Source organism: Falco naumanni, chromosome 7 (assembly GCF_017639655.2).
Source record: "Falco naumanni isolate bFalNau1 chromosome 7, bFalNau1.pat, whole genome shotgun sequence".
NCBI lineage: Eukaryota > Metazoa > Chordata > Aves > Falconiformes > Falconidae > Falco > Falco naumanni.
This window is the reverse complement of record NC_054060.1, coordinates 50,795,818-50,807,108: the sequence shown is the minus strand read 5'-3', so window position 1 is coordinate 50,807,108 and position 11,291 is coordinate 50,795,818. Positions and strand designations below refer to the sequence as shown.

At 46.4% G+C, this 11,291-nt stretch overlaps 1 protein-coding gene across 3 annotated transcripts in view; it reads left to right on the top strand.

Annotated features, from left to right (window-relative positions):
* Nucleotides 1–1,305: 1,305 nt before the first annotated feature.
* RGS6 (regulator of G protein signaling 6) overlaps nt 1,306–11,291 on the top strand; it is a 281,414-nt gene continuing 271,428 nt past the window's right edge. For 2 of the 3 annotated variants that reach the window (XM_040601641.1, XM_040601640.1), the window contains exon 1: nt 1,306–1,606. The gene's annotated coding sequence lies outside the window, so the exon portion shown is untranslated. The remainder of the gene's footprint in view (nt 1,607–11,291) is intronic. The other variant, XM_040601639.1, reaches the window with a different exon arrangement.

Sequence of the window (11,291 nt, the reverse complement as noted above, 5' to 3'; positions counted from 1 at the left end):
TGTCGTCTGAACCAAATCAATTGAATCAACACCTGAGAAGTCCAGTAAGGGTCTACAAGCTCATAGGAGGCACAACTGCAGAATTTGGCCACTAGGATGCAGTTCTGAGTGTGACAAAAAAGTAAATGCATAGCCTGTGAAGATGAAGGACCTTGTAGAAGTAAGCACGGGCAAACTGTGCAGGGTGGAACCTAGCATTTGCAAGACTGAAGAAGGAGTAGCCAAGAACGGTAAAGATGGAGATATAGATGCGGTAAAAATAGAAGCGATGCAGAGTTGCACCAGAAATAATTTTTTCTTCAGGATTTATTGTTTGAATTATCGCAGCAGTTTTGTGTACCAGACATCAGCAGAAAGTCAATGTGCTATGCACACCACAACCCTAACATAACAAGACATGCCTGCAGAAGACAGCTTTCAGTGTCCATCAGCAGGCTTATCAAACACAAGCCTGGTTTGGGTGACATGGAACAGGGACACCACACAAGGGCCTTTAAGGCATGGTATACAGGTTGGTAAAGCAGCCTTTCTTCTGTGGAGTTAGCAGCCCTGCCGTGAAGAGTTTCAGCTGCAATAACAACTCTGACGTGTGGAAACCAAACCTTGGAAAGGCAGAAAATTTTGGTGCGGAGGTGGGTGTGGACACCTGCTGTCCAGGGCCTGGCCTAGTGCTGCCCAGTGCAGCTCTCGGATTTGAGGGTCAGCTTTGGGCACGGTGGGCTTGGCTTGCCTTCCGGGGCGGAAACGAAAGGAATAAAAATCTTATCCCGTCCAGTAGAGTAACAGGTGGAGAGTATCTAAGCTACTTTGCACACCTAACTAGCATATGGGAACTCCACCCTAGCCAGCAGCAATGGCTTTTGCCCATGTGGCAGGTTTGCTTCAAAGAGCGGGATCTGTAAGCGGTTCTGTGGGAGCCGTGGTGTCTGTCACGGTCGGTACTCGTGTGCCGAGTCCTGGGCTCCTTGTGACCCCAGCCTTCAGCTGGGAAATCCTGGGTGTCCCAGGGGCATGACCCAGAGACAAGGCTTTCACGGTTACAGACGGAGGAATTTTGCCTGACGTTTTCACAAGGCCTGTCCTGGCTCTGAGCCGCGCCACGCCGCCCAGCAGCAGCCGGGGTGGCGGGAGCCGAAGTTTCTCTGCGCCGCCGGCAAAGGGCGACTGGCTCAAAACCGGGGGCAGCGGCCTCCGCCGGTGCCGGTGCCGGGCGGGGGAGGTGTGCCCGGGCTGCCCACAGCGGGCGCTGCTGCAGCGGGGCCGGAGCCGTCACCGCTCCCGCGGCCCCGCCCGGGCCACCGCCCCCGCCCGGCGCGGGCTCGGCGGAGGGTCGGCCGGCGGCGGCGGGGGCCGGCCGAGGCGGGGGCGAGGGGCGCGGTGTGCCCGCGGCGCTCTGGCGGCAGCGTCGCCCTCGCCGCCTGCGCCGCCGTCCCCCCTCAGCCTGCGGGGCGCTGAGGGGAGCGAGAGGCTTTCGGAAGAGGCGCGGCGGAGAGCCCCGGGCCCGCCGGCCCCGCCCGCAGGCTCACGCCATGGCGCGGGCCCCTCCCCGTCCCTGAGGAGAGGCGAGGCGGGGGGCGGCAGGGGACGGCGGCGCGCGGTTGCTAAGGTAATGGGAGTGGGCTGCGCGCAGGGCTGGGGCAGGGGCTGCGCTCGGCGCCGCTATTTCCCTCTTTATCCGCGTTTGTTTGGCGGAGCGGGAGCCGCTCGCCTCTGTCCTGGCAGCGGGGTCCCCGTCCCGGTCCCGCCGCGGAGAGCGGAGCCCCGGCCCGGCGGGAGGGGCTGCGCGGGCGGCCCCGAGGGGGCGGTTTACTCCGAGTTGGTAGTTGCGGGCAGGTGCACGGCGGTGCGTGTTACCGGTGCGTGTTACCGGTGCCTGCCTGTGCATACACTGGTCCGCGCCGCCGGGCGGGCGGGGGAGGCTGTGCCCCCCCTCCGACCATGTGTCCCCCCAGCCCGCCCCGGCCGCCGTCCGCCTTCCCGCGGCAGGGGCCCGGCGGCGGGTCACGGCCCGGGCGCGGGGGGCGCCTGGCTTCGCGCAGCGGTGCGGGGCTGCCGTTCCCCCGGGGCTCGGCTGGGGTTCGGGGGACGCGGTGTCCCAGCAGGGACAAGGGCTGTGCCCGGGGAGCCGGGGCTCGGCGGGGGCGCGGGGTGAGTGGTGGTGCCCGGGAGCCGCAGAGCTTTTTGGGGGAAGGCCTCGGAGCAGGACGGGGGGAGCGAGCGCTGGGGTACGGCTTGAGGGGGGAGCTGGTGTCTCGTGGGAAAACTTGGGAGCAGTTTCAGTTGGGGAGTGTGTGGTAATAGTACACTTTCATCCCCCAACAAAGTGCGTTAGCTCGAAGACGGACCGTGTGCGAGAGCAAAGCTGCCAGGCACTCTCCTCCCAGAGCCTTAATCTCCTGTGACACTAAAAGCATCTCCTTAGTCACTAGCTGCGACAGCATAAATAGAGGAATAGGTTGCGGGGCCAGCAAGGAGCTTCCAGTGGTTTTTTTCCGAGGAAGATGCAGATTTTTGTTTAGAGAACGGCATGCTGCTGCTCGTACGGTGCAGACGCAGCAGCAGTCAGAGCCGCTGCTCCGAGGAGCTGGCTGCGCCTGTGGCTCTGCTCCTGCCGCCCTGCCTGCCCCGGCACTGCGCTGGCTGCCGGGCGCAGCCCCGGCTGGGACAGCCTAGGTAAGTTGGGGCTTGCTTCAGCTGACCGGCGAGGGGCTTGCCAGAACGGCATCCAGGGGTAGCCTGTGTGCTACAAGAGCAGAATTACACTTCCCAGCTCTTCCTTGAAATTAAAGATATGCGTGATTGCTTTTGATTGATTTTTATTTGCTGACTTACCGGTGTATAGGGCTCGGAAAACAGGAAAATGTGTCTTTGATAAATAAAGCCATGCTGTAAAATTCACCTTTGTGTTGGTGTGTTAAACTGTATATTGCTGGCTTCCCACCTTAAAGAAAGCTACGTTTGATTTGTGTTTGTGTGTTTCTGGGGGAAGTGCTTTCAGAGCTGTGAGTGGGAAAAGCACTTTGTAAATGTATAGTGTTATTTGTAATTGCTTGCTGAAGAACATAATGAAAGAGATTAACTGTAGTTCAAAGCTTTGGGGATTTAAGGCATTTGTTATCGTAAATATTCTTCAAGGCTGATTTGGCTTTGTTTTTAAGTGGAAGGCTGTGTACACTTGCTATCATCCACTTCTTTCTTTCCCTTCGCCCCCCCCCCCCCCCCCCCCCAATGCCAGATTTCTTCTCATCTTGCATATTGCAAGAACTAGCGATTTTTTTTGCTGTGTGGTTATGAGCTGTAATACTTTCTCACCAGCTGACTGGGAGCAGTTTCACTATACTTTCTTGTAAATCTGCTTTAAAAAAGAGGTCAGATGTTGAAGAGCAGTTATTGACTTGGGGGCATATGGTTACAAGCACAGAATAATAGTGTTCATTGCTTGGATGTGTGTGTTAAATGCTGAAGAAACTGTTTAGACTCAGCCAGTATTGACTTCATTTTCAGATGAGCTGTTCCTTTTTCTAACGACCTGACTAATAGAATAATTTATGTCAAACATTCCAGTTTCTTTCCTAACTGGTTACAAGTGTGGTGGAGTTTAGATAGCCTTTATTTTTTCTGTTTTGAACTGTAGTAGTGGTCAGAAAGATAAATAGTTATTTGCTACATATCTCATACTGACATTTGTAGTAATAGATGTTTGAAGATTGCTGTTCACCTACCTGACTGATTTTTCTGGTTTCTTCTTACTACCCTGCCCTTCTAAGAAAGGGCATGATAACGAGCTGCGTATAGTCATTGTCAACACCGCTTGCCTTAGTTTCTCTCTGATCGTTCCTGTGAAGCAGGTAGTGCAGATACCTTTTAATCAATAACACGTGAGGATAAGAGGAAAAAGCATGTCCTCTTAAAGCAGCAATTGCCTCCTTGCTAACAACTTACAAGGTGTTGCAGTGCCTAGCCTGTAATTCTGGTGGAGCACACTGATACGACAGAGGAGAGCAGAGCACTGTTCATTCATGGGAGTAACTGTGTTTTGGTTCATGTTTCTGAGGCAGCTGGAGGAAAGCTGAGTGTATGTACAGGCAATGCTAGGATCTGTTGTCCTCCCTTTGAGCAGCCAAGAAGGGGACAAAAGGAGAGGGCAGTCCTGTCCCAGCAGACTGCAGCAAACTAGCAGATGGCAGGGAAAGAGAAGCTGCTGTGTGTGGAGTAGAAGGAAGACAAAATAGCTGCAGTGTGTCATCTTAACACGGTATGTTAGGATGCTATGCTAGTCTGTGGTGAAACTTCTGAATCTTGCGGTGCTGTGGCTCAGGCATCCTAGGATGTTGTGGGGTGATTATCTTTTTTACTGTCCTCAATAACAATATGAGTCTCCAGCTCTGCAAAAATAAGGGATAACTAACGTGGAGGCTCTGGTCAGAGATACTCTTGATATCTAAATCAAACCCTGCAGCTGTAGAAGTGGCAGCAGAACGAGGGCAAGCTGCTTTTCCCATGTCCAGCGCTACAAGAGTGCAGTTTTGCCCTTATGATCAGTTGTGTTGTGTGTGCTCATCACCTGGAGCTTCAGTCGCATTTCTGCAAGTGAAGTAGGCTCTCTAGAAGGGTGATTGTATGAACAAACAGGTCCACTGAGCAGCTTCGGACTGTTTCAGGATACAAATATTGCATCTAGTTGCCAGAACCGAAATGCTCCTGGTTCCTTATGGGACTCCTCTCGGCTTCTTCTCAACTGCATTATTTAATCTATGTTAATTCATACCACAGTATTATAATTGCAAAGAAAACCTGGGTACAATAAGAATGTTCATGATTTAGAAGGGTGTTTCTTCATGTCGGTCTTTGAACTGCTGTCACCAATGTGGCACAAGACAACACTCTACCATCTGAAGTATAAAACAAGATAGAAGGAAGATATCATGGCCCTGTGTTATATTGAAGGTGTAGTAGTACTTTTAACCCTGAACGCTTGCGGCTCTGTCCACATATGAGTGGAAAGCTGACCAGAGCTGTGCTGGCCAAGCACGTTTCAGAAACACTTAAGGTGCCTGCGGGTGGTGATGGGTACCACCTTGGGTTTTTAGAAGCATCTGGATGAGTCGGTCACCTGGCTCCTGTGGAGTTACACATTTGACTTCCTCAGGCTACAAAATTTCCTGTTTGCATCTCTGAGCACTTGCATATAGTTGAACATCTGTCTTAATGTTTGGAGCTAAATTACTATGTTCCTACATGTCTTAACTTTTTTTTTTTTTCGTCCCCCTGCAAATTTCTGCCTCCACTCCTCATTTCTTAACTTTCTGTTTAGTGACTGTGGAAAATGCTGCTCATGTGGTGGTGGTGGATTTATGGCGGTTTAGAGGTGGCTAGAGTGCACACAGTCTGAAGTACTTTGAAAAATCTGGTGTATCTTTATACCCTTGAAAAGGTAGTAGTAGATGTATCAGGGAGAGTTCAAAACTGTTTGATTACAATTTTCCTTCAGTGATATAATGACTTTTAAAGTTTTTAAAGGATGATATTAACGTTAGAGAATCTGCAGTGCTTTCTTAATCTATATAAATTTTACCATGAAATGACTCTTCTATGTTTTCACTTACTGTTTCCAGCTGGAGTAATAGCATATTGTGGTGACTGGGGAATGAGCTAATTTCTGCTGTTGTGCTCTATCTGTGAGGAGGAGCAAGAAAGAAGAGCTAATTTATATTTTCCTCATTGGTTGTCAAGCTCTAGAAAGATTGTGGAGTCAAGAGAGACTGCTGCTACCCACTTGTGTTACATCAGATCTCATACTATTTTTTTTAACGTCTCTGTGGCTGGTGGCAAAGAATGTGGAGAGAAAGAAAGAGAGGTAGGTTAAAATTTTAGTGAGCAAGAAGGTTTTGACATCCCAAGAGCTCTGCATTGTCATGCTGGAAACAGCTGTCTGTTCCTGGACTCAGCAGCAGTGTAAGGCACAGGTACTGCACTACTACATGTGGGTGGTGGGGACCATGAGATAGTTAAAGCAGTGAAGAGGAATTGGTGCTGTATTTTTGCCAGCAATCTTCAAGTACATGTTACAAACATCATCACAGTGGAAAGGGATGATATTTTGTCTTTTTCACTGTATAGAACCTGGCATCAGTGGTGAAAGGTTCGCAAGGTAGTTAAAAGCTTTTCAGATTGATTACTACAGACCTACTATGCTATGGGGATGTGTGTTGAGCAAATGATAACTAATGGTTTGAAAGTCAGGGCTTGTATGTTCAATTTATTGCTCTGTCATCCATTATGTGAATGTGGGAAGTCACTTAATTTCATTGTGATTTAGTTTATCATTTTGTAAAAGAAAATAATATTTGCCTCTGTCGTGGATGAGCAATTAGTTTCAGATTATGTCTTTGCTAGTGTAACAGCAGTCTGGCATAGACATGTATTAGCTCAATTAAAGGAACTGTCTTTATAGCAATATAGTGTAACAGCAGCAGTATTAAAGTATATTAGTATTTATAAGGTACCTAGCATATATTGGTATTTGTAGTAGTCCAGTTGTGGCATTGTAGAGTTCAGGGTAGATGAACCACTGCGGTGGGATTTGTTGACTCTGCTGAACTGTGTGTGTTTGTGAACTTAAGCTACCTGATTCAGGAGTGGCTTAGATACTTTTTACATTGCAATCACTGAAGTGATTTGAACGTAATTTGCATCTGAAAAGGCTGTGTGTTGTTGTGATGAACAGCAGGGCAGTGAAATCATGGTACATTGCATCATGTCTTTGAAGAACATGGGATGCAACCAATTGTGTTCATTTGCATCAGGGGTGTTGCACAGTGCCACATGTTCAAAAGCACCTGTTCTTGTGGGTAGCAAATTTCCCATTTTATTTGATTGTAGGGTACTTGCAATTTTCTATCCTCTTGAGAATGAACAACCAGCAAGAACTCTCAGCACTCTGAAGTGTTTTAAATGACAGTGCAGTCATTGATCAATGCAGGGGTGGATTGGTTGTTATATCAATCTTGCATTGGACTTGAAGGGAACTTCATTTCAGCAAGCTACTGTTTGGAACAGGTAGTTTAGGTGTACCAGTTCTGAATTTGGAATCCAACAGGTACTGGGGCCTATATATTTTTTTATTTTAATATGTTGATTTTCTTGTCAGCCTACATTACAGCATCCTTTAGTTTGTGCTGCTTCTTCGCATTCAGTTTTCTCTTTCCATCAGTCTTCTTCAGTTGTTTTCAACTAATTGGATACAGTGTAAAATATCCTTCCCCCAGAAGCAGCTTACTGTTGCATTCTGTTTTTTCTCTGGTGAATAAAAAATAAGTCACTTTCAGAGATGGTGTATTTGATGGATCAGCTTCATAGACAGTATGCTCTTAGCACACCTTAACTGATCCAAGGAAGAGGATTTTTCAAAGGATTTATGTTGGAGAAGGGATTAGAAGTCTACCCTCAACTTCTGTATTATCCATGCAGTTACTCGTTTTCCACAGGGAATGATTCTGGCCAGCAAGTTGGCGTTCTTGCAAAACAATGAAATAACAGCTTCAGCTCTCTCCTTTGCAAGTGCTTCTTGCAGACTGATAGAACTTTATAAATACTGTAGTAGTTTGGGATCACAAATTCAGATGACATTCAAAGCTGGGCTATAGCTATCTCTTTGCATTTGTAAATTCATAGAGCACTGACGCTTGTTTCAGTTAAATATTCAGCTTACATTTGCTGTTACATTCTTTGTAGCTAACCTTGGTAACAGTGAGTTGGCTCGGAGCCTTTCCAAGAGCGCTTGCACGCACAGCAGTATTATTTTATTGGAAAGGTAGATTGATTGCAGGTGGATACTGCATTTTGTTCTGAATTCTTTGGAAGAAGGATGGGTGTATTGGAGACAGTTTCTTCCTGCCGTATAACCTTATCCTGGTCCATTAAAAGTAAATTTGGTATGCAAGTGCCCATTTTAACAATGGATTTCAAAAGGGAAAAATCTGTCTTATTGATAAGCAATTCATGTCTCAATATTCACTACTATGCATCCCCATTCCATTTTTCCTTTCGGTTGTCTTGTTCTCCTTGTTCACCTATCTGTCAAACAATAGATTGAAAACTCTGGAAGTGGGAAAGATCTTCATTTAAGTCAGCAATGCTTCCAGCACACCTTGGCTGGATAGACCAGAAAACAGGTTGTATATATTGCGCTCTAATTAAAAAAAACAAAAACAAACAAACAAAAACCCCAATGCCTCTAAACAGGCATGAAAGAACTTGGGACCTAGTCAGTGTCAGATGCCAAGAAAAGTTACTTTATCTTGGCTTCCACTCCTCACTTTCCTGGATGTGACATCCAGTTGCAGCGAGTATTTTCAGCAATCTAAAATAGCTACAAATATCTGCAGATTTAGAAATATGTAGAATTGGAATGGTATGCCTCCCTGGAGAAAGAGGAGGAGAGTAATCAACTGCCATAGTTTATCAAGAATTAGTCTGATCATTTGCCAGGTGATTGAAACAGGTCACCTGTGGATAGCACAACTGGAACCGTCTATCCTTAGTGGTGTTGCCTGTTGTATAGTTATGTGCAGGGTGAGTACTGCCACAGTTGGAGAGAAAACTGGTCAAGGCCACAGAGAATTCCCTCTTTTGGAGGTGGTGCAAGGCCTTGGTGACCCCTGGTTAGCAATGTCCTGCTTAGACCACCACACTGAATATTTACTCATTTTATTAAAGGACATGAATAACTGGGGGCAGCAAGTGATTGGAGAGTACCTAAGGAAACCAGCTGCTCACATTAGATTACACAGTGGGCTGAGTTTAAACTTGTAGACTGTGTCTGCCTGCAGGAGGCCAAGTCACTTGGATCACCTCGTGTTTGAGAGCTAGCTCTGCCTAAAAGATGGCTGTGTCGATAGTGTGTATCCTTGGACAGAGAGGTGTCCTCTGGCCACCAGGTGGTACCTCTGTGGGCTGAAGATAAAACGATTGTTATGTATGTTTTTTCCAAGTACAGTGTTTAAAAAAAAAAAAAAAGTGAGGTGGTTCTGCACCCCACCAGAAAGATGAGGTTATATATCGCATGCCTTGGGACATGTTGAGAGGCTGTATGGTGTTGCAGAACCTATTGGGAGATTGCTGGAGGAATGGTTAAGTAGTAGGGAGCCAAACCCAATGTAAGGTCATACATACTGACTCTTGGGAGCAAATGGTGATGGAGGAGAACTGTGTTCTCAGACCTATGTCCACATACTGGTTTGAAGCTCTACAAGAGAGAACCTTGGGAGCAAACTAGCAGTTTAGTGGTATGGGTGATTGGGGGTCTAGAGTTTGCTCGCTGTCCTAGGACTGTGTGGAAATGTAGGCATACCACATCCAATGTAGGATGTTTTAAGGCAAGTTTTTCCATAGGAAGCACCTAGTTACATGTACGGAAGGGGACTGCACCTTTAGGAAATGTCTGTAAGAGTAGAAGAAATCAGAAATCCCAGTCTTCATCAGGACCTGTTTCCCTAAAGAGAAGAAAAAGGGGGTGTCCCAGAATTGGGTCTTTTCTTGCTGCTCTGGCAGGGTGAGGCAAAAATCTCTGCTGTTTCCGTGCCTGGATGTGTGCCTGTCTTTTGTCCTGCCAGTTGCAGAGCTAGAGAAGTGTTGAGCTCCAGCACTTCAGCATGGGACTCCCTGTGAGCTGGTACCTCAGAAAGGGGAGGAATGGGATCCTTTAGAATGCACAAATTCTTCCAGTATAAACAAAACTCCTTTCTCACAAACAAAGAGGATGTAATTTGGCAAAAATTTTGAACATTAAGTGCAGTTGCTGGAAGTGTTTATAATTTGTTCCTTAAAAAAGGGCAACAGACTGAATATTGTTGATAGTGGTGCAGTGCTCAGCGCTTGTGAGGAGGAGGTGGTCTGGGATGATCTTCCACTGGGAAAGTATTTTCAGAGGAACTTCAGTTACAATTTGATGTCCAAAACAGTAGGGTTTTAGATGCTTTGGAAGCTGTACTTCGCTGGTTGAATGCAGACTCCCTCTGCTGCTTCTCTCTGCAGGGGAGCAGCGCCATGGTATCCAGAGTGGCAGTCTGTCACTGCTAACTGTGGTGTGGCATCCCTACACGGGGATGCCCAGCTCCTGTTTCACTAGCCCTTATATCTTCATCATCTGGTTCAGCAGAGCCTTGTTCTGCTGAGCACGGTGGTCAGCAGTGCTGTGTGTAATACCAGCCTTTCCCCTTCTCACCAGTAAGGATACTGGAGGAGATGGTGGAGTTTTGATCTTAGCTCCGGTCTTCCCGGCTTTTTTACCTGATTCGGATGGATGTTGTTTCAGTTCCTCTGTGGAAAGTTTTTTCACTAGTCATACAGGTTTACTGCTGAAGGAAGAGAAGAGGTGACTTTGTGCAGTGCTCAGACTGAGCTACGCCGGTTAAAAGCAGAGTATAGTCCAGGTTGGACCTGGGGATCCTGCGGTTGATGTATTTGCTTTGGTGAACAGGATGACTTCTGTGATACGCTGTATGTTGTCCTGTAGTGTACACACCTTGCTTGGTATGCCCAAATCCTAGTTTAATGAAGTAATAGTTAACTAGGAGAGGAACATGAAGATGAGTTTCTTTCTTCCCAGCTCAATTCTAGAGAGGCTTTTGTAATGGATATGGAATATCAACTTAATGGGGACTAACTGAATTCAGAATAACTGATTTTTCTTTTCCCCACCACCCGTCTCATCCCTCCTATCACCTTAATAACATGATCTATTAGATCTAAATATTCTAGCAGACCAGGTAGGGATTTTTCCTATTACCAGCTCAACAAGGCATGTGATTATATGATTTCTCAGGCATGTGGAAAGTCATATAGTCTAGATATATTTCACTAATTAGAAAAAAATTAACTAGATATTAATGACATGAAATTATATTTTACTCTATGATTGTGTGCTAAAACTCTAAATTTCTCATGATTTGACATTAGCACTACATGCCAATTATAAGTTGTCCTTTAAATACATTAATTACATAGCATAAAGGTAATTTCCACTTACTGTCACCTAAAATTGTATTTCAGCTGAGTGGTGCTGATAGATATCTACATGGGGATTCATGTAGTAGATTCTGCTTTCTGGGATTAATTTTTTGCGTATTATAACAAACTTTCTTATTTTATCTCAGATGTGCAAGAAATGTTTTCCACTGTGAATTTTGCTTATTAAGTTGACAATTTATTTATTAAAATGGACGATAAGAGTTCAAATATGACCTTGTATTGGACTGTTAAGTCCAGGTGATATTTTCAAGAAATAGTTT